Source organism: Echeneis naucrates, unplaced genomic scaffold (genome assembly GCF_900963305.1).
Source record: "Echeneis naucrates unplaced genomic scaffold, fEcheNa1.1, whole genome shotgun sequence".
Taxonomy (NCBI): Eukaryota; Metazoa; Chordata; class Actinopteri; order Carangiformes; family Echeneidae; genus Echeneis; species Echeneis naucrates.
In genome coordinates this window covers 808,494-830,919 of record NW_021780168.1, presented here as the reverse complement: position 1 = coordinate 830,919, position 22,426 = coordinate 808,494, and the positions used below count along the sequence as shown (strand labels likewise).

At 41.6% G+C, this 22,426-nt stretch overlaps 1 protein-coding gene, 1 non-coding gene and 1 pseudogene across 2 annotated transcripts in view; 2 read left to right on the top strand and 1 right to left on the bottom strand.

The window, feature by feature from the left end:
- Positions 1-22,426, top strand: part of LOC115038391 (NACHT, LRR and PYD domains-containing protein 12-like) — a gene marked incomplete at its 5' end in the record, with an annotated part of 488,710 nt that overhangs the window by 388,158 nt on the left and 78,126 nt on the right. The window lies entirely within an intron of this gene.
- trnav-gac (transfer RNA valine (anticodon GAC)) lies at positions 1,578-1,650 on the top strand. The gene has a single exon. It is a non-coding gene; the product is annotated as a tRNA-Val (tRNA).
- On the bottom strand, positions 5,932-6,103 carry LOC115038425 (uncharacterized; annotated as a pseudogene).

Here is a 22,426-nt window from a genome sequence, read left to right as displayed (position 1 = left end):
GCTTCCTGTGCTGAAGGATTTCTGGTCTCTGAATGGAGGTGCGGGTTCAAATCCCACTCCTGAAAAAGCCTTTTGTGGATGAAAAATCTGCATAAAATGGGAATATGATTGCTTGACAATCAAGGGTTAGGACTGAAAACACTAAAGCCTGTGGCTCCATGTGGTAGGAATGGACAGCAGTTGTTGGACTAAAGATAACTCAGCTGTTACTGAATCATCTGTACAGGCTGACTAGCTCAGTCACTGGAGCATCAGAAAGAAGCACCTTTTCTACTCCAAGTCTCTCCCAGATGACTGAGCTCCTCAGAATCCTGTTTAATGTAGCTGAGTTAGATGTAACAAACTTAAGTTTCCAAGGAAGACTTTGCTAATCATGTCAATTAAATGTTGTTTAAGAACAGTTTAACGTGCAAAAAGAGAAAAGACAATTGCAGAGTTCTTACCTGAACGCCGGTGAATATTTGCTACAGGTGCTGCAGGAAGACGGAAGTTTGTTTCAGCTGACTTCTACGTTTTATTTTATTTTATTTAATATTTTCTTGCTAAAGAAAAAAACACCTAAGCACACATCCACCGTATAAGAAATGGAGATGGTTTTGCTCCATCTATGGCGTCCCTTGAAGCCAGTGGTCTGAGATCAAATCTCAGTGGAACCTCTGCCATTATTTAGTTTGATAGTGATTAAGAAGAACCAATAACATCCAACCACCACCCAAAACAGAGGTTCATGATCCAACCCTGAGCAGAGAGGAGGCTTAATCAGACAGTTTCTCCTTTCACCTGCTGCAGTAGCTCAGAGCCTCTGTGGTTAGGTAAAGGTTCAAAGAGGATGTAAATCAGTGGTAAATGGTCATTAAAACAAAAGGCCACTCAAGATGATGATGATGATGAGATGGCTGAGTGCTTAAGGCGATGGACTACTAATCTGTTGTGTTCTGTACGCCTGGGGTTTGAATCCTGTCCTCATCGGTGTTCAGCTCACTTGAGGCTGTCCATGATGCAGCCTGCTGTTCTAGGTAGAATAAATGTCTGACTTTAGGTCCTTGTGGATTCACAAGATTATATCAGGATCTGACCTTTTCCTGTTCCATCAGTAACCATCAAAGGAGATGCTGATTCTGTGATGTCACAAAGGTTCTAATGACATCAAAGGGATCAAAGACTCCTCCCACTTTTTCTCATGACCTCCACCATAGAGTGCTCACTGTGAATGAAGCTCCAAAGACAAATGTGGTCCTGCCAGATACCTTCTGTCGACACAAGTGACAACAAAAATGGAACTAATTTTCACTGCTAAGCCGATGATCCCCTCCTTTATGTGCCCAACTCTTTCCATCAATTGACATTATGACAGGTGGATTCTGTGAAAACACATTTTCTGCCATGCTTATGATATACTTCCTGTCACTAACCATTTTGAGATCTCCAAGACTTCCCTCTCCTTTGTACAGCACAAAAGATACTTTCAGATTGTGTTGTGTTGCCTTTGTGCAAATTTACTGCCAATTACGGGACAAAGTTCCATTGCAGACCTCCCGAAGGACCCCATGACTCTTGCCAAATGATGACATTTTGGAGCTGAAAGAGCTCAGTTGGGAGAGCGTTAGACTGACGATCTAAAGGTCCCTGGTTTGAGCCTGGGTTTTGGCATCAGAAGTGGACCCTGCCTGAGTTTCAAACTCTGCTTGTTTTGACCTAAATTTCCAATATTCTGCCTCCTCTTTCATCCACACCATGAAATATTGTGAGGTTGAATGCCAATGGCTTGACAGACACAAAGACATCATTCTGCCATTCACTCCTCCAAACCTTTGGACACAGCTTTGCGTTTTCTCACAGGTGACACAGGTGCCATTATTTCCGGGAAGACGTATGTGATAGTGTGACCAAGGCGCTGTATTCAGGCTCCAGTCGCTTGGTGTGGGTTCGAATCCCACCACTGCCAGGTCAGTGAAACAGATTGGCAACTCTCAGTTTATGACAGAAACACACAAAATGCTGCAGGTCATCTCTCTCTGCCATTTACTAATTTAAATATATGCATAGAAATACAGCTGAGGACTGAATTCCATCAGTATTGTATGCACTGCACTGTGAAAAACAGTATAAACATTTTCCCCTGCAGGTCATTTAATGGTTGTATGTATTGTAATGTGGTTAGTGTTAATTTTTAAAATACCATCCTCCATATCTGGAAGCACAGTATGAAAGAGCGCAGTATCAGTTCAAAGAAACTAATCAGTTAATTCAGATATTTTTTATCTCCCTGTCTGTGTCATCAGAAAAATCAATGACAAGTGTAGGCTGCAACATGTGGGTGCTTGTCAACCTGATGGACTGTCATGACTCTTACCAAAGTTTGTCTTGCGATCATTTCCTTCTGCTAAACACAGAACCATCCACTAAAATACTATTCCGCTTTTCCAGATTCTGCAGGTAAAAGCTGATTCAAAGAAAAGAGGGATTGGCATTTCTCTTCTCTTTTTTGTCCAAATTCCAGAACCAAAGAGAAACACAAAGAATTAATCAGTGTCTCTGAGTGGAGACGTTCAATAGATTCTATTGAATAGATTCAATAGAATCAATAGATTCTCATCTAACGTCTTCTAAGAAGACATCAATTCCATGACTTGTTGTGTTTGTTCGTTAACACAGAACCAAGAAGTAGCACTATTAAATTCAAAACTCAAGTAAATGTTGAGGTTGGGTAATTAATTTCTTCTTAATGGAAGTTTCTTCCATTAATTTGTTGAATGAACTCTCTGTCCTGATTATAGTTTGAAGGAACAACTCCATCACCAACACTACCCCAAATAATAGCACTTACTGCTCTCAGAACACAAGTCTGTGCTTCAGTTGGGGAAATGTTGAAGACAACTTCATTTAGCTAACCTAAGATTTCTATTTGTGGTGGCAGTTATGGCTCCCACAAAACCTGCTGTCAGTCAGCACTTACTGAATTCAACAGCCAATATTCCAACTGAAAGTTCAAATCAGATTTTTTTATTGACACAGCATCTACAAATTGCTTTACAACACACATCCGTGTTTCAATTCCGGAAATGTTGATGACAACGTTTTTATTGATATTCCAACCAAGGCTTGGGGTTAGGGTCTCGAGATAACGCTATCTGCATTTGCGTTGGGAGTCATGGCTCCTACCAAGCCTGCTGTTGTCTTTGTCAGTCAGCACTGCCCCAACAAGTTGCACTTACTGAATTCAACAGTCAAGTTAGTGCTCAGGTGAAGGTAACAATTGTGACTTTCAAATTACGTCCTTAACCTCCACCTATCTATCATTGATAATACCTGCTGCCCTGGTGATTAAGGAAAAGAAGGAATGAAGGAATGGCATTCACATTTTTCTGTCCAAATTCCAACCAAGACAACCCCAAAGAGAAGCACTTATGCACGAAGACTTGATCGGTGCTCAATCCATGATTGCAGTGATCTGAGTGAGATCTGAAGAAAACATGCCTCCAAGACTTGCTGTTATTTTACATATAACACTGAAAGGGTAAAAAGAGAGCAAAGAGAATAGAAACATTCATACAGAAAATAATCATCAATATCTCTCATTGAATTGGCACATTAGGTCACATTAAGCTTTCATTCTTACCTAACTCTGGTGATTAGTGATTACGGTAGAGTTTTTTTCAACTGATCTGAAGAAATCTATTCAAAATGGGAATCTGCATCATTTTGTTGAAACTCTAACCAGGACAACCCAACAAGAAGCACTTGTGCACGAAGAATTCATCAGCGTTTCTGATTGAGGTGGTCTGAGGTAGATTCTAAGAATCTAATAGAAAATGGGTAAAGGAAGGAAAACACTACCCCAACTAATAGCACTTACTGCTCTCAGAACACAAGTCAGTGCTTCAGTTGGGGAAATGTTGAGGACAAATTTAGGAATTTAACTGATCACAATGAATCAATTTCGCAATGTTTTGTCGAATTTCAAACCAGGACAACCCCAAAGAGAAGCACTTATGGACAAGAATTCATCAGTGTCTCTGATTGGAGTGACCCGAGTTAGATCTGAAGAAAACATGGCTCCAAGAATTAATGTTGTTTTTGTGAGTTAATACTGAAAGGGGAAAAAGAGAGCAAAGAGAATAGAAGTCAGATTAACCTCTAATTTCTACCTCACATGATCTCCTCCAAAGAGTCTTCGCAGCCACTTCCCAGTTGTGTTGCAGTTCCAATGGACTCCCTTTCAGGATTTTGCCCATCTTATACCTGAATGAAACCACTCCCACGGCTCCCTGTCTGCTTTGTTCAGGCGGTTTCAATGGTCTTGGTAATGGTTTGTAATGAAGAACACATTTAGTCCATCAGGAACAGACAACGATCCTCTTAAATTCATGAGGACCGTTAGCATATGGTGAGAGAACAGCTAACTCTGGTGATTAGTGTTGCTGCAGCTGATCTGATCAAATCTTTTTAAAATGGCCATCTTTGTTGTTTTTATTCCAACCAAAATGTTTTTTCTACCAAATTGTTGAATAAACTCTCTGTTCTGATTAATGCTTGGACAGAATGAACAACTTTTGAAATCACCAACTCTGCCCCAACTAATAGCACTTACTGCTCTGAAAACACAAGTCTGTTCTTCAGTTGTGGAAACGTTGATGACAAATTCAGACATTTAGCTAATCTCAAGAAATCAATAAAACAAATGTGTCACAATTTCAACCAGAGCAACCTCAAAGAATTAGAGTTAGAATTAGAATGCTTTTATTGTCATCATACAGGATGTATAACGAACTTTAAAGACAATGCTGTGGTGCAAAATACATTTATAAAATAAGAAAGATAAAGTTAAAAAAAAAGTAAGCCAGTAAGAATATATGTACAGTTGAGAATTAGCATGACTGCAGAGAACGGTGGAAATAAATAAAATGTCCGCTAAGAGAAGCACTTATCCACATTGTCACCTCCAGCTAAGGTAACATTTGAGACTTCAAAAAATGATTTAGAGGTCACAAACTTTCTCCCAAAAAGTAGCTCTTACTGAATCCAACAGTCAAGGTAAGAAGAAAGAAAGGACACATTGACAGAATAGTTTCAGATTAATCTTCATGCCACCGTTGCAATGGACTCTCTTTCAGACTTTTTTCACCTAACTTATCTTAAACTTAAAAGAAACTGCTTCGAGATGCACCCTGTCCTCCTTCAGCAGAAAGTTTCAATTCCAACCAAGGAAATTTGGCTAATCTAAAAATCTAAAAAAAATCTAAAATCTAGCTAATCTAAAAAATAAAACATTTTGTCAAAATTCCTACCTGGACAACCCCAAAGAGAAACACTTGTGCAGAAAGGAATCAATTGTGTCTCTGACTGAGCTGATCTGAGTTAGATTCTCAGTCATTGATTCTTTACTTTCATGTTGTCTGTCAGTTAACGCAGCCCCAACAAGCAGCATTTACTGAATCCAAAACTCAAGTCAACACACACGTTGGATAATTAATTGTGACTCTAATAACTGCAGCTGTCTGAGTTAGAGCCTCAGATATGTCTGGCTGTTGTTTTTGTCTGTTAACAAATAGAGCTTATTTCACACATTTCCACCAATACATTGATAAAACATGTTATCCTGCTGACTGATTCAGAGAAAAGGGTTAGGGTTAGGGTTAGCTTTTGATATTACCAACAGTAACTTCTCTCCTGCTCAGGTACTGTCTCTCAGGGCATCTTGTGTTGTCTTTGTGTGTCTTTGTGTCCGATGCTTCACAGCTCACAGGCCAAAGTACGTGCCGGCCTTCATGGCTCACCTGTACAGATCAGATAGCTCAGCTTGCTGCAGAGCTGTTATAACGCTCCAAAGCAGGAGGTGGAAATGACTTTTCCTGTTTCAGTGACGGAGCAAACAGTCACTGTGGGAGCAGCCTGGTCCAAAAGGGTTGGATTAAGGCTCTGAATGAATCCTGGGAGTGTTCTGGGTGGGTCGATGCGTGGAGTGGACGGAGCAAGCCCCTATTCCATCTCCCTGTTCCAAAAATCTATTTAATATATGGTCCCCGGGTAGGGGACGTATCAGATATTAAACTGATAAGAACAGATACTACACTTGATCTTAGCCAAAAGGCCGAGAAGCGATACCGCTCAGCTGTCGGAGGTAACGGAGTGTTTCTCCGCACCGACCCGCTCAGTGAGGGGTCAGAGTCGGCTTCAGTAACAACATCACTCCGAGAGAGAGACACAAACAGAAGACATGAAGAAACGAAGGAGGGATCAGAAAACAACCACAGACATGTTATTTTCACAAAGTTACGTTGTAGAGCAAAGAAAACGTCTCTTCTTGGTCACCTGTAAAACTTCATATCTATGTCAATTTACCAGCTGAATATTATTGTGAAAACATCAGTTTGTCCTCTCATGTGATTGGCCTCATGGTGTGTCCATCAAAATAACCCGGATTCTCTGAAGATTCGGCTCTCCTCGACTGGACTCGGCTTTTTTCGACCGAAAGAGAGAATAATACAATGAAAGAGTAACTTTGTCATCCACAGAATAAAACCACAAATACTTCCACACGCTGCTTTTTACTTTGTGTGTGTGTGTGTGTGTGTGTGTCGTGATTTTCTGTCACTGTTCCCTGTTGTCAGCTGTTTTCATCAGAAAACGTTTATTTTTCACTCCCAGATGAATCTGACTGTAAAACAAACAAATAAAGGATCAAACATCGTGCAGTATGTGTACTGAACACTCACTTATTTAAAATTTAATTCAAAGTCATTTTAACCAGCATTACTGCCATCATTTTATCTTAACATAAAGTCCGTTATGTCCGTTTAATGCTAACATACAATGGAAAACGCCATAGATCGGCTAACGGGATTAGCATCAGTACCGCGATCATTTTAAAATGTCAGTGAATTTATTCCAACTCCAACATGGCAGTAATACATACATGTACAACAACACTTGCAGACATGTATTCTCTCAGCTCTTACAGAACTATAAAACAGCAGGAATTTAGTTTCTACCTCTCTGTTTCTATCTGCTACATCATTAAAAACCTGCTGTCACACTACTGAGCCCTTCAGATGAAAGAAAAAACTGTAGTCTACATATAAACATATTTCATTTCTCACAGCTCCCTCTCAGAAATGATGCAGTCCAAAGTCCCACATTTAGGGAATGACTGAACTGCTTCCTGGATGAAGCTCCTTCTTGATCATGGTATCTGCCGTGACAGGTAACTATGAGTTTTCTCAGCACACTGATGGGGGCTCTGTGACCGACACACCATCTTCACTCAGGGTGCTGATGGTCCGAAACATGAACTGATACAGAGTCTATCGGGGCTGTGAGTGTGTAGAAAATCTGTACAGACAACACAGGACGACAAGAAAGGGATTTCAGAAAGAGGGTATAACTATTTAATTCATTCAAAAAGATATCAGATATATACAGTCTATTCAACTACTTTTTGATTCTAGACCTATTAAAAAATAATTGCCAATAATACCCCCTCATTTCACGTGCATGTGATTACATTAAAATATGATCAAATAATTGAAATTGCAATTTCCCAGTCTGGGATAAATAAAGTATCTATCTATCTATCTATCTATCTAAATAAATCAGATTCAAATCAAATCAAATCAGATTTATTTGTATAGCGCCAAATCATAACAAAGTTACATCAAGGCACTTTACATATAGAGCAGGTCTAGACCAAACTCTTTGTAAAATTATTTAAAGAGACCCAACAGATCCCCCGATGAGCAAGCACTTGGCAACAGTGGCAAGGAAAAACTTCCTTTAAGAGGCAGAAACCTCGAGCAGAACCAGGCTCAAGGGGGGCGGCCATCTGCCTCGACCGGTTGGGTTGAGAGAGGGAGAGAGAGAGAGAGAGAGAGAGAGAGACAGGCGTTGGGGGGGGGGGGGGGGGGGGTGTGTAGGCAGGAACATGTTGTTGCATGAAGTTCATGGAGTTGAGCTGTAATACAGAATTCATGCTATATGGGACCAGCAGGTGTTGCAGGAACATGGGATGGAGATGAGTCACCACCTGCAGGATGAGGACAGGGAGAGAGAGGAGATCAATTTATCAATTTTAGTTCCAATAATAGTCCAATAATAGTTCCTTCCAAGAAGGATGGTTTTTATCAGCGCATGCAAGGAGGGAGTTAGAGAGAAAGAGGGAGAGGGGGAGAGAGGGTGACAGGGAGAGACAGAGAGAGAGAGAGAGAGAGAGACAGAGAGAGAGAGAGAGAGAGAGAAGCTCAGTCCGTCCCCCAGCAGCCTAGGCCTACAGCAGCATATCTAAAGAGTAGAGGACTTTTTAACTGTACGCTCTGTCATACAGGAAAGTTTTAAGCCTGGTCCTGAAAGTTACTAAAGAGTTAATGTCTCTTAATTTTGATAATTGTAACCTACAGCTGATGAAAACCAAAAAGTAGTTTATTTCTACAACAAGGAACAGCTGGGATTCAAACACAGGCTGCTTTAACCAGCTAACATACACAACCTTTATCTGCACTGGCTCAGTTGGCAGAGCAACAGACTGCTGCAGCAGCAAATGAGAAACAGCATGAGCAGAAATTACTACCCGAGTAAACGTGTAAGTTTGGATGTACTCTTTGATTGATTTAACTGTAAGCGATCGTAGCTTACAGTTATAATTATAAATGGGAATAAAATCACATTTTCATTTCATATCAAAACTCATGATTGGTGAATTTACAGCATTTATTTTGCACAACTTCCTGAACTTGTTTTCAGAACTGCTCCTTTTCTTTCAGCTCACTTCTAAGTTTTATGTTATTTTACATTTTCTTGCTGAAGATAAAAAACACCTCAGCACACATCCACCATATAAGAAGATAAGAGATGGTTTTGCTCCATCAATGACACACCAGAAACTGGAACCTCAACCCAGTGCCTGTGCAGACATCGGCCAATACAGCTGTGGTTCCACGGTGTAATGGTTAGCACTCTGGACTTTGAATCCAGTAATCTGAGTTCATATCTCAGTGGAACCTCTGCTATCTGGTTTAGTTTGATAGTGACTAAGAATAACATCCAACCACCAGCAAAGAGGAGGCTTCATACCATGTGTGATTTAAGGTTATTTTTTTAGTTTAAATCTTTTCCCGCAAACATCACAGGTAAAGGGTTTCTCTTCTGTATGGACCTTCGTCTGTTTGTTAAGGCCTCTCTTTAGTTCAAATTTATTCCCACAAACATCGCGGCTGAAGGGTTTCTCTTCTCTGTGGACTACCATGTGTATTTTAAGGATTCCCTTTAGTTTAAATCTTTTCCCACAAACATGACAGCTGAAGGGTTTCTCTTCTGTGTGGACATTCATGTGTGATTTAAGACAATCATGTGGCTTAAATCCTTTGCCATGAGCTGCTAAACAGTCTCTCATCTGAGTGAACTTGCATGTGCTGTTTCTCCCCTGCGTGGGTCTTCATGTGAGCCTTCAGATACCACTTTTTTTGAAACATTTCCCACACTCAGGGCAGCTGATGGGTTTTTCACTGCTGTCATATCCTCTAACATTTACACCACCTTCATCTATTTTCACATCTAACTGGGCCCCTCTGGTTTCATTAGAACCATTCTCACTGATTTCAGTATCAGAGGAGTCTGAGACCTCTTCCTCTGGATCTGGATCTGGTTGAAGAGGACTCTGTGGATCACAGCTCCTGGCCGGTTCATTCATCTCTTCATCCTCACTCTTCACCTGAAACGGCCTCACAGGGTTCCTGGTCTCCTCCAGTCCTGGTACCTGGTCCTCCTCCTGTTCCTGTTTAAGGACTGGACTCTCTGAATCCTCCGGATCCGGACTGGAGGTGAACTCAGTAGGAACCTCTTTTTTCACCATCAGCTGCTGAACATCTGGAGGAAACGATTCAATAATGAATCCTCTTTATTAGCTACAATATGAACACAGTTATTCCTCCAGCTGCTTCATTCTACATCTGCCAAATACAGTCCTCAGCCTTTCTCATTCATAAAAACAACCGACCCGTTTTGTGGATCAGGACTCGGGGCTGCAGCAGCTCCAGCTGGCTCATCTGCCGGTCGATCTCCTGCCTGAAGCCCGAAGCCTCCTCCTCATATCCGGCTACGATTCTGTCCACGGCCGCTAAGATCTCCCGGGAGGCGGCGGCGAGTCTGTCGGTGACAAAACCCCGCAGGACTTCTGCTGTGGACATTTTAGCTCCTTCACTTTCCAGCTGAGGGACAAAAGACCGCCAGTCCCGTTTGTGTGGAGCAGCTCCGGCCGTTTCCGGTTTGGCTGCGTCATTAACACTAAAGTGTCCTGAAAAGCTCAACAATATGATCGGTTAATGTCATGGCCCATCAGTTTTAATGGGTTCTTCTCCTTTTCTGAGATATCAGTGGTGGGTTGGGAAGGTAGCAGAAGGCTACATTAGTGACTGTTCCCACAGCGAAGACACCAGCTGAAGCCGTAACATCATCTTCAATCAGCTTCATCGTCAGCGGTGTGGCCAACTTTGTGTCTTTTTCAGTAGATTCAGCGACTGTTCCTGGAGTTAATGGAGACTTTTGCGGTGTAAACTGAAATGAAAGTGTACATCACTCTGAAGCTATCAACAGCGGGCCCCGTCCCAAAGCCCTCATCTATTCAGTCTATTTATGAAACATTTCAGAAGTCTCAGTCTGACCCCTGACCCCATACTTTACAGTATGTTTTCAGTCAGACCTGCTGATCTGCAGTGATGGGCTGTGTGTGTTTATTGGGGGTGTAGCTCAGTGGTAGAGCATTTGACTGCACATCCAGAGGTCCCCAGTTCAAATTTGGGTACGCAAGCACAAACTCTGGTTAGCTGTGATGTTTCTCATTTCAGCCCACCTGGTGTTGGTCTCGTCTTTCACTGGCTTCTGTAAGTTTTGTTTACAGGGAGATGAAAAATTCCCAAATTAGCTGATTAGTTTTGTTGGTTTTCATTCACAAGAAACGAACTGGCAGTGGTGGGATTCCAACCTACGCCTCCGAAGAGACTGGAGCCTTAATCCAACGCCTTGGACTGTCTCCTGTGAAACACAATCACCAAATCCTCAACACAGCATGAACCACAAAATTACCGTTGCACAGCTCCATGTGGTTCCATGGTGTAATGTTTAGCACTCTGCACTATGGATCCAGTGATCAGAGTTCAAATGTCAGTGGAGCCTGTGCATTCTGAGTTACTGTGCTGTTATTCATTTCAACAATTTTCAAATAACAAATTCATAAATTTCCTTGTTAATGCACCTGATGGAGGAAGGACTTATGTGTAGACACAGGTATATGAAGAGTCCTACACTAAAACAATACAAAAGGATACTCTTCATCATCCAACCTAACTGTAGCATGCACATTATCATTCCTGCATCACTATGATAAATCCAAGGAAACCATCGCTAGTGCTTCTTTTCTAAAACAGTCTCTCTGCTTAGTGGCTGTATGTTCCTGCAGTATATTCAGCAATGACCACAAATCTTCCTGGAAGTATGTCCCCATGTTGGTGAGCAGAATGTTGTAACAGGAAAGCATGCAAAACATGCATTCTCCATGTTTTCCTGTTAATCAGTGCTGCTGAAAAACTGCTGACATTTTCCAGCTAAAAATCATTTCTCATGATGGGACAGTGAAGGAACATCCAGTGTGTAAGAACAGCAGAGGATGGTTTCCATCATCCACCTCTGGGTTCTGGCCCAGCACTCTTCCACTGCTCCACTCTGCTTACAGGTGGTTTTAACAACCTGTGATCTTGGTGCCTCTACATGAGCTGCTTATCGTCACTCTTCATCCCAGAGCAGACTTCTTTTTGTAAACTTTTGCAAGCTGATGGCCTATTCAAGTACTCTGAGCAGTCAGGTTGGCCAAGCAGTCCAAGGCCTTTTGTTCAGGTTGCCATACACTCAAAACAGCCACACACAAACAAATGATTCATTAACCGCCTGCATGGAGTCTATATTTCATCAGCATTCTGTTGAGGCAGGTGGGATTTAAACACTGACGCTTGTCCAAAGTGAGAAATGACGGAGAAAGACAAACGGTCCATGAAGGGAGACAAATTTATGGCACCCAGAGTGAGAAGCAAACCCCAAAACTAACTTTGTGGTTGGGCAGTGGTGTATTACAGGTGACTGGACAAAAAAATAGAAACTTCCTGAATAACTTATCTCGTTATTAACCCGTCAAAAATGACGAAAAAAGGGTGCTCCCTGCGTGACGGTTAAGGGACACTGACCATTCGTCAACCTGTTTGTTAGCCTGTTGGCGCATTGAAAGTGAGAACATGTTGGAAAAACATGTGACATGCTTCTTATGTGAGGTGATCATTAGGGATCGTCCCTGTGTTAAGCTCCATTGAGGCAGTGAGGATTCCTGTTTTTCACCCACGCGGCTGTTTGCCACTGTTGGCAGTGGGCATTCCTCCTTTCAGGTGTGCTTGTGTCTTGTGTCTCCAGGATGCTGTGGCCTGAGCCTCTGTTTTAGGTGGTGGTTGGATATTAGTTATTTGGCAGAGGTTCCACTGAGATCACAGGATTCAAAGTACAGAGTGCTAACCATTACACTATGAAACCACAGCTACTTCGTTTCATGTGTGTAAAAGGCGGTGGCTTGAGGTTCCAGCGTTATGGGATATCATTGAGGAGCAAAACCATCTCCACTTCTTATATGGTGGATGTGTGCTTAGGTGTATTTTTCTTTAGCAAGAAAATGTAAAATAAAATAAAACTTAGAAGTGATCTGAAAGAAAGGGACCCGTTCGGAAAACAAGTTTGGGAATTTGTGTGGCAAACTAAATGCTGTAAAATGCACCACTTGTGAGTCTTGAAAAAAACTTCTTTCTTCCTGCAGCAAATATTCACCAGAGTTACAGTAAAAACGCTAACGATGGATTTCTTTACAATTGTCTTTTCTCTGTTTGCATGTGAAATTGTTCTTAAACAACATTTAATAGACATGATTAGCAGAGTCCTGCTGACAACATCTGGATTACAGATGACACATCAGACTGATATTATCTGTGTCATAGTGTTCAGAGATTTCAGCAGCTGCCATCAGTCACAGCTCAGAGTCTCTCTCTGTTACATAAAACACACAGACTCTGATACGGCTGCCAAGTTTCACCAAAAGTTTGAAGGAAGATTTTTTTGAAGGTTGAGTGGCAGCCTTTCACTCCTACACAATTGTTTTTGACTGAGTAAGTGTTAAATGCTAATTTAGTCAGCCATTATCTTGTATACAGTTAATTTAGTCCACAGTCCAACTCAACTCAACCCTCAGTGCTCGTGTTGTTTGTGGCAGATGTACAAAAACATTAAAGGAATCCAGGTTTTTCTGCTTCTTGGCTGGAATTTTTGAAATGTAATGCTGAATGATGAAAATGGTGGTGAGTCCAGAAGACTCTGACCTCCAGGTCCCGTGGTTCATGTTTGTCTCATTCAGACTGCAGTCTAAAGTACTGGGGACATCATGCACAAGGCAGCAAGAACAAAATGAAGGCCAAAGACAAAAACTCTGTCTTAAGCTCTTCAGCATTCATGCTGAGAGAAGTTCAGATCATTATCATTGGTCCAGCCATCACCTGTTTTCTTCCCTTTTTAGTCTGGAAAAAAAAATTGCAGTTACAGAAAACAAGCAAAGCACGATGAAAAAGTAATGAGTGTGCAGGCTGGTGGAGTTTGAGGAACACACTGAGATTTAGACAGTAAAGTCCAGATGTGTCTCCAATCTGGAACTGACGGAGACTCCAGAGCTGAGAAGTGAAGCCAACAGTGAAGTGTCTCAGTTTCTAGTTTCAAGTCTCCATCAATACAGCTTCCTTAGAGACACTGAACCAGAACAGATCCAGAACCCAGGATAGAGAGGTTCAGTGAATGTGGTGTTGAAGGTGTGGAGGTGGATCAGTGAGTCAGAGGAGACTCTGTAGAAGGACAGAGAGCCAGCAGGACAGTCCACATACACTGCTACTCTGTGAGAGTCAGAGGAGGAGGAGAGGGATGTTTTTCTGCTGTTGTGACAGACAGAGTAACCATCATAATCAGAGCAGAACAGAGTCCAGGACTGATTATTTACTCCAAACACACACACAGCACTGCCTCCTTTCCTTCTGATTCCTTTGTAGCTCATTGAGATATAAACCTCTCCTCTCCACTCAACCTCCCAGTAACAGCGACCAGTCAGACCATTTCTACACAGCAGCTGAGGCCAGTTATCAAATCTGTCTGGATGATCAGGATATGACTGATACGCTGCTACACGTGTCACCTTCCTGTTGTTGTCAGACAGTTTGAGTCTTCTGTTGATTGTGTTTGTGTCCAGTTCCAGTTCACAGACATCTGATGGAGAGAACAAGAAATGACAGCAGTTTATCATCTGTTCATTTATCAACAACTTTACTAAAAGTGAATCATTCAAACTTACATTTCATCACCTGTGGATAATGTTTGACTACATTTAAATTAAAAACCAACAACCCAGTTAGAACATCAACAGTTACTGAACATGAGAGTCAAGATGACAGCAATGTTCTGCTGTTTTTCTGCTGTGGAGTCAAAGATGACGGCTGATGGAGATCCACATCAATAAACACATGAAGTTTTGATCCTGAATGAAACTCATCTTTCTACTTCAGTCAGAAATGTAAAAATCTAGTGAAACATGAGCAGCTGAGTTTTCATGAATCAAAGTGAAAACACACTCACACTTCCTCAGACCAGGTCTCAGTCTCTGTGGTCCACCATGGTCCACCCTGGAGGAAGAAACAGAGTCAGGATCAACTTGATCCACCATCAAACATGAAGCAGAGTTCCTCAGAGCTGTCCAGACCTGAGAGTGTCCAGTCTCCAGTCTGGATCCTCCAGTCCAGCAGACAGAAGCTTCACTCCTGAGTCTCCTGGATGATTGTAGCTCAGGTCCAGTTCTCTCAGATGGGAGGGGTTGGAGCTGAGAGCTGAGGCCAGAGAAGAACAGCCTTCCTCTGAGACCAGACATCCTGACAGACTGAACACACACACACACAAAATCATATTATATGAATCAGATGTCAGATGAAAGAACAATTGAATAAAAATGAGCAAATAAGGTTCACTTTCTACACTAGTAGAACATCATGTCATCTACTCAACTTCGCTGAATTCTTATGTCCAAAAACAACAACACTTTCCCTTTTCTATAACCAGACACTCCGATGACTGTACAGACAGCTGAGTATAAAATATAACCACTTTCATTAGTGTAGTTAAAATTAACCAGGAAATAACTCAGATAAAGAACAGAAGTGGTCAATAATATATAATCAGGTCTTGCAGCAGGAACAACAAGCACTCATGAGCTGCAAGAATTAAACTAGCTGCCACTTTTTAAAGAATCAGCAGAACAAAGACACCCTTTGAGAGAAAACCCAGAGACAAACAACAGCAGAGAAACAACATCTTAACCACAAACACACTGATTAAAGTAAAGACACAGTTACACAAACACTGCATAATGATGCGTTGATTCTGCTCTCTGTTCAACCAAGTTCATTCATCCACAGAGCATCATGTCAGCAGTCCACTCAACCTCTGGTGTCGTTGAGCCCCTTAAATATTTTCCTGAATGAGAACTCCATCGTAACAACAGTGACAGACAGAAGCAGCAGAAAGGTTGTGTTCACCTCCCTAAAAGTAAATGATCCTCAGTGAACATAGAAGTCACCACTGGAGGATTCACCAGGAGGACGCTAGCATGACCCAGCATGACCCAGCATACACCTGTTCGCTGAGCAACATGTATGTGTGTGTTTGATTTGTTTCACTGAGTGTGATCTCCAGGTGGTGAATCAAATCAGTGATTCTTTATGGAGTATGAAGGTTTAATACTGATCACAATCTCCCATATCTACAAAACTTTTCAGATCGTTTTATCTCATTTAATGAAAACTCATTAAAAATATATAAAGAGTCTTGACACAAACATGAACTCTGACCTGAGAGTTTCCAGCTCACAGTGTGGACTCTTCAGTCCAGCAGTCAGCAGCTTCACTCCTGAATCCTGCAGGTTGTTGTTACTCAGGTCCAGATCTCTCAGACTAGAGGACTGGGAGCTGAGGACTGAGGACAGAGCTTCACAGCTTCTCTCTGAGAGGTTACAGCCACTCAGTCTGAAGAGGAAACAGCAAAACAAGACAAGTTCTGTCTGAGTCTCAACTAAAGAAAATGATTTAGTTGATCTTGTTGGATTGATTTGCATACATACAGAACTTTGTTGGAGGCTTTGATCACTGGCAGCAGCCTCAGAAGAGCCTCCTCTGAAGCAGAGTATTTCTTCAGGTCAAACACGTCCAGATCTTTTTCTGATAACAGTAAGATGAAGACCAGAGCTGACCATTGAGCAGGAGACAGTTTATCTGTGGAGAGACGTCCTGATCTCAGGGACTGTTGGATCTCCTCCACCAGAGAACCATCATTCAGTTCATTCAGACAGTGAAACAGGTTGAGACTTTTCTCTGGAGACAGATTCTCACTGATCTTTGTCTTGATGTACTGGACTGTTTTCTGATTGGTCTCTGAGCTACTTCCTGTCTGTGTCACCAGGCCTCGTAGAAGAGTTTGGTTGGTCTGCAGTGAAAGACCCAGAAGGAACCGGAGGAACAAGTCCAGGTGTCCATGTGGACTCTGTAAGACCTTATCCACAGCACTCTGGTAGAGAATTAAAGGTTCAGGTTTGTTCTGAAACAGTTTTGACCACAAGGAGGTTGTTTGTTTTTCTGACATCAGATTGACTCCAGAGTTGATGAAGGTCTGATGGACATGAAGAGCAGCCAGAAACTCCTCAACACTCAGATGGACAAAGCAGAAGACCTTGTCCTGGTACAGCCCTGTCTCCTCTTTGAAGATCTGTGTGAACACTCCTGAGTAAACTGATGCTGCTCTGATATCGATGCCACAGTCTGTCAGGTCTGATTCATAGAAGATCAGGTTTCCTTTCTGCAGCTGCTCAAAAGCCACTTTTCCCAGAGACTCAATCATCTTCCTGGTCTCTGGACTCCAGTGTGGATCTGACTCAGCTCCTCCATCGTACTTGACCTTCTTCAGTTTGGACTGAACCACCAGGAAGTGGATGTACATCTCAGTCAGGGTCTTGGGCAGCTCTCCTCCCTCTCTGGTCTTCAACACCTCCTCCAGAACTGTAGCAGTGATCCAGCAGAAGACTGGGATGTGGCACATGATATGGAGGCTGCGTGAGGTCTTGATGTGGGAGATGATCCTGCTGGCCTGCTCCTCATGTCTGAACCTCTTCCTGAAGTACTCCTCCTTCTGGGGGTCACTGAACCCTCTGACCTCTGTCACCATGTCAACACACTGAGGAGGGATCTGATTGGCTGCTGCAGGTCGTGTGGTTATCCAGAGGCGAGCAGAGGGAAGCAGTTTCCCCCTGATGAGGTTTGTCAGCAGCACGTCCACTGAGGTGGACTCTGTAGGATCAGTCAGGACCTCAGTGTTGTGGAAGTCCAGAGGAAGTCGACACTCATCCAGACCATCAAAGATGAACACAACCTGGAAGTGATCAAAGCTGCAGATTCCTGCTTCTTTGGTTTCAGTGAAGAAGTAATGAACAAGTTCCACCAAGCTGAACTTCTTCTCTTTCAGCACATTCAGCTCTCTGAAGGTGAAGGGGAATGTGAACTCTATGTCCTGGTTGGCTTTGTCTTCAGCCCAGTCCAGAGTGAACTTCTGTGTTAAGACGGTTTTCCCAATGCCAGCCACTCCCTTTGTCATCACTGTTCTGATTGGTTGGTCTCTTCCAGGTGGGGGTTGAAAGATGTCTTCTTGTCTGATGCTTGTTTCTGCTCTGTCCTGGTTCCTGGATGCTGTTTCAATCTGTCTGAGCTCATGTTCCTCATTGACCTCTCCAGTCCCTCCCTCTGTGATGTAGAGCTCTGTGTAGATCTGATTCAGAAGGGTTGGGTTTCCTGCTTTAGAGATCCCCTCAAACACACACTGGAACTTCTTCTTCAGGCCAGATTTCAGTTTATGCTTACACACTTGAGCATGAATTCCTGAATAAACAAAAAAAGTTACGACAAGGTTGATGTTTAATTCTCCTAAGGAATAAGATATAATCATATTTCTCTCCCCGTCTCCTCAGACTTTAGTAAATGTCTAATTGATCCATCATGTTAAATCCTCTTACCTCTCTGCAGACAGTCAGCCAGCTCCTCCTGCTTCATCCTCCTCAGGAAGTTCACTGTGATCTTCAAAAATGCCTCTCTGCTCCTCCTCTGCTCTTCATCCACCTCCTCATCCTCATTCTTGATGAATTGTGGGTAATGTGGACTCAGGCTCCTTTTGAATTTCTTCAGCTCGTTCTTCACAAAACAGACGATGTTCTCCTCCAGCAGCTGGAACACAATAACATCCTGTGTAAAGTTCACTCTCAGTATAAACTGATGGATCAAAGTATCAGATCATCAGTCAGCAGAGTTCAACTTTAGCTGCTGCTGTATCATCTGCTGCCACGTCTCTTTCCAGAGCTACACAGAAAGATTCAGACCTGCTGACTTCACTAAACTAACTTCACTGGTCTAACTTACTAAGTTTGACATTAGATTCTGACAACACAGAGATCCTGATCATCACATGAAGACAAAACTGATACAGCCCTTCAACACATCAACTTAGGAAGTGAAAATTCAGGGTATTAACTGTGACTGTGGCTGAAGATGGATCAGACCACCTGAACTAGTTCACTGATGAATTATTCCATCTTTAAACCCTGTAGAGACAGAGTCCATGGAGGTCCAGGACTGAATCTGATTAACTTTGGTCTTTGTTATTAAGTTACAGCTGAAATTATCTGGGAAACAACTATATAAACTTTTCTTTAAGATTCACTGTAGATGAACAAGAAGGAGCAGAAATGTTTTGTAAAAGTCTCCAACAGACCATATTCATACAGAACATATCTGTTGAGGCTGATGGATTATTGTTCTGTGGTGAACTACAACTCCCAGTCCTCTCCCACTCTCTCCCACCCCAAACCTGTTCAATCCCAATTCAACTCCTGTCTGTCACAGAGTAAAGCTCTACTGGTCTAAAGAGTGCAGCTTCAAACAAAAGTCTTTGTTGGTGTCTGTTGTAGTCACTGGATGAACATTTACACACCATAAATATGGAGTCCAGGTCTGTGTGATGATGTTTGTCAGACTGAACTCTGGAGAAAAGACACAAACACACAGTTTGTTCCAGGAGTTTTCTATGAACACCAGAGAAACTGATAGACAAGCTTTGATACCTTTAAGGAGTCAAACAACAACAAATGATCAGCTTTTACCTTTTTTCTTTGATAAAATCATCCACAGACCGATTACTCTTCATGGACACATAACTGTATATAGTAGATTGTTGTCGTCCCTTAAAGTCAAGAGGAGGATGCATAGACCGATCACTCTTTATGGACTCACAGCTCCCTTCAGGAGAATCTGGTCTTGACTTCTGGTTGCTAGTAGAAACAGAGTTGACAAAAAAACCTGAAGTTGTAAAAAATGTAAGTGACAGTGAGACTGAATAATGATGGAGCCGTGATCTGAGTGCTGAGCTCTGACAGATGGACAGTTAGAGATCCTCATCTCACCTCTGAGCTTTGGTCTGACTCTCATGTTCCCCACACAGAGTGGTTTTAGAGGGAGGGGCTCCCTCCTCTCTGTCCTTACACTGATTCATAGCTGAGCCTCCACCTGCTGGAAAAGTGACACAATCATCACATCATCTCCTAATCTTGATCCAGATGTTTTGGCAAACTATAGACCCATATCAAACCTTCCATTTATTTCTAAAATCATTGATAAAGCTGTAGCAAAACAACTACACGATCATCTGGATGGGAACAGTTTGTTTGAAGAGTTTCAGTCAGGATTTAGAGCCCATCATAGCACAGAAACAGTGCTGGTTAAAGTCTCCAATGACATTCTAATGGCCTCAGACAATGGATCAGCCTCCATACTTCTCCTTCTAGATCTTAGTGCTGCATTCGACACCATAGATCATAATATTTTACTACAGAGACTGGAACATGAAATTGGAATTAAAGGAACTGCACTAAGGTGGTTCAAATCCTACTTATCAGATAGACATCAGTTTGTTCATGTTAACAATAGCTCTTCCTCATGTACTGTAGTCAGTCATGGAATCCCGCAGGGTTCGGTACTTGGACCAATCCTCTTTACACTTTATCTGCTTCCTCTAGGCAACATTATCAGGAAACACAGCATCAACTTCCACGATACTCAGCTGTACCTATCAATGAAGCCAAATGAAGTCACTTAGATAGTCAGACTGCAGGCATGTCTTGAAGACATAAAAGTCTGGACCAGTCTGGTCTGAAGTTATTGTACTCAGTCCTAAGCACCTCAGAAAAATTCTCTCTCTCTCGAAGTTTTTCCTTGCCACTGTTGCCAAGTGCTTGCTCATTGGGGGATCTGTTGGGTCTCTTTAAATAAATTTATAAACAGTTTGGTCTAGACCTGCTCTATATGTAAAGTGCCTCAATGTAACTTTGTTAGGATTTGGCGCTATACAAATAAATCTGATTTGAATTGATTTGATCTCATTCAGAGCCACCAAGTATGTCACACTTAGTTCAACTGACAGATGGAGCCATCAGATCAGAGTCACATCCCCCACAAGTTATGTTTGTATCAACAGCTGCAGTGTGGTTTTATAATCTCTGGTGTTAATATTTTACTTAAATACTGCTATAAATCTTGTAGTTTTGATGGAAAAACAGAACTTGATGTTTAAAACAAAACCTTTTCCTAAGACCCAACCTTTTAGATTGTTATTAATGGAAATTATATTTCATGAGCAGATATTGTTGGAAACACATCTTAAAGCGAATTGTCAGATAACATTCTGCTGGTTTAACTGATTTCATGCTGATGTTTTCAGCAGTAATTTCATGATTTCATGTCTTTATCACAAATATTTTAGGAGATCTTGTTACTAAGTAACCACATCATCCACAACCAACCCTCTTTATCTGGAATCTGAACAGGGAGCTGTGAGGAGTTTGATGGCTCATCATCACGATTAAAGCATTCACTGACTGCAACATTTAAATTAATATAACAGTTTCCTTTAATAGTTAACATTAAACAGAACTGACCAGTTTGTGTTCTTTTATCACTTTGTCTATCTCCCTGTCTTTTTGTCATGTTCTTCAACTCTTCAGCAGCCCATCTCAGTTAGTTACTCTTCTTCATATATTTGAGAAGATAGCTGGTTGAAAATGATCATTATGGCTCCAGATATGACCATCACATTGTCAGTTTTCAAATAAAATTTGTAAATATCACTTCCTAAATAACATATCACTTATTTATTTGTAGGAGTCAGAAGTAGTGAAGTTCAGTATTTTTTATATTTTTTAATTTTCCATTTTGTTGACTATAATCTGTTTTTAAATCAGTTCAACATTCACTGACACAAACAGGATGAAGGCTGTTGGTTACGTTACCTGATGGTGGAACTAATCTTCATGCAGCTGATGAGTGAAGGTGAACTTTAACTGCAGCTTCCATGAAAAATCTAAATTCAATATTTACATGTACATCTGACAGCAGGAGGTTTACAAATGTTGTTGATCCAAACAGTCTGAGCTCTCTGTGTAAAACTGAATATGACTTACAGGAAAATCTGACCAGAGCAGTTTCTGAACTTTGGAATGAATTGAAGTCAATCATTAACAGACAGTAATAATCCAAATCAGGTAGATCAAAAAGATCCAATGACCTTGATGATGTGATGTACAATATGGGACAAATGAATGATCCTTTATCTTTTAATACTATTATAAAACATTATTACACATGCCCACATTCACAGTTATATTTGTCTACAATGATCAGATTAGAAGTGGCATAGTAGCATTATATATGACAGCGTTTATGAGGATGGTATATTTTAAAGTGTGTTTGTCTACAGTGTGTATGGGGACAGTTTGTTTTTCTACAGTGTATATCTAGAGTTCTCTGGTGAGACACATAACATCTTCAGCATCAGCATATCAGCAGATCAGTGTGTGTTTTCAAAAGATGCTGCCTCCTTCAAAGAGATAAGAGACACTGAGGAACCAGAGGCCTGTATCACAAAGCTGGATTAACATGCCTGGGATCTGTTTTAGTGATCCAGCTTCACTTACCCAGACATCCACAATCCTGATAAACTGTCACAAAGCTGGTTATCAACGTGCTAATCAAAGCTGGTTTCTCCATGTAGATCTGTGCACGTTCACATAAAAGGGCCTGGGCTTGCTGCATCTGACCAACCAACCCCATGGAGAAGACAAACTGTAAGATTAAGAAAACAGAAAGACTATAAATCAATAAAATGAACAAAAATCAAAAGAGTTGCAGCTCACAGAAGCTGCAAAAATGCTGGGAAATAAATCAGACTGTCAATG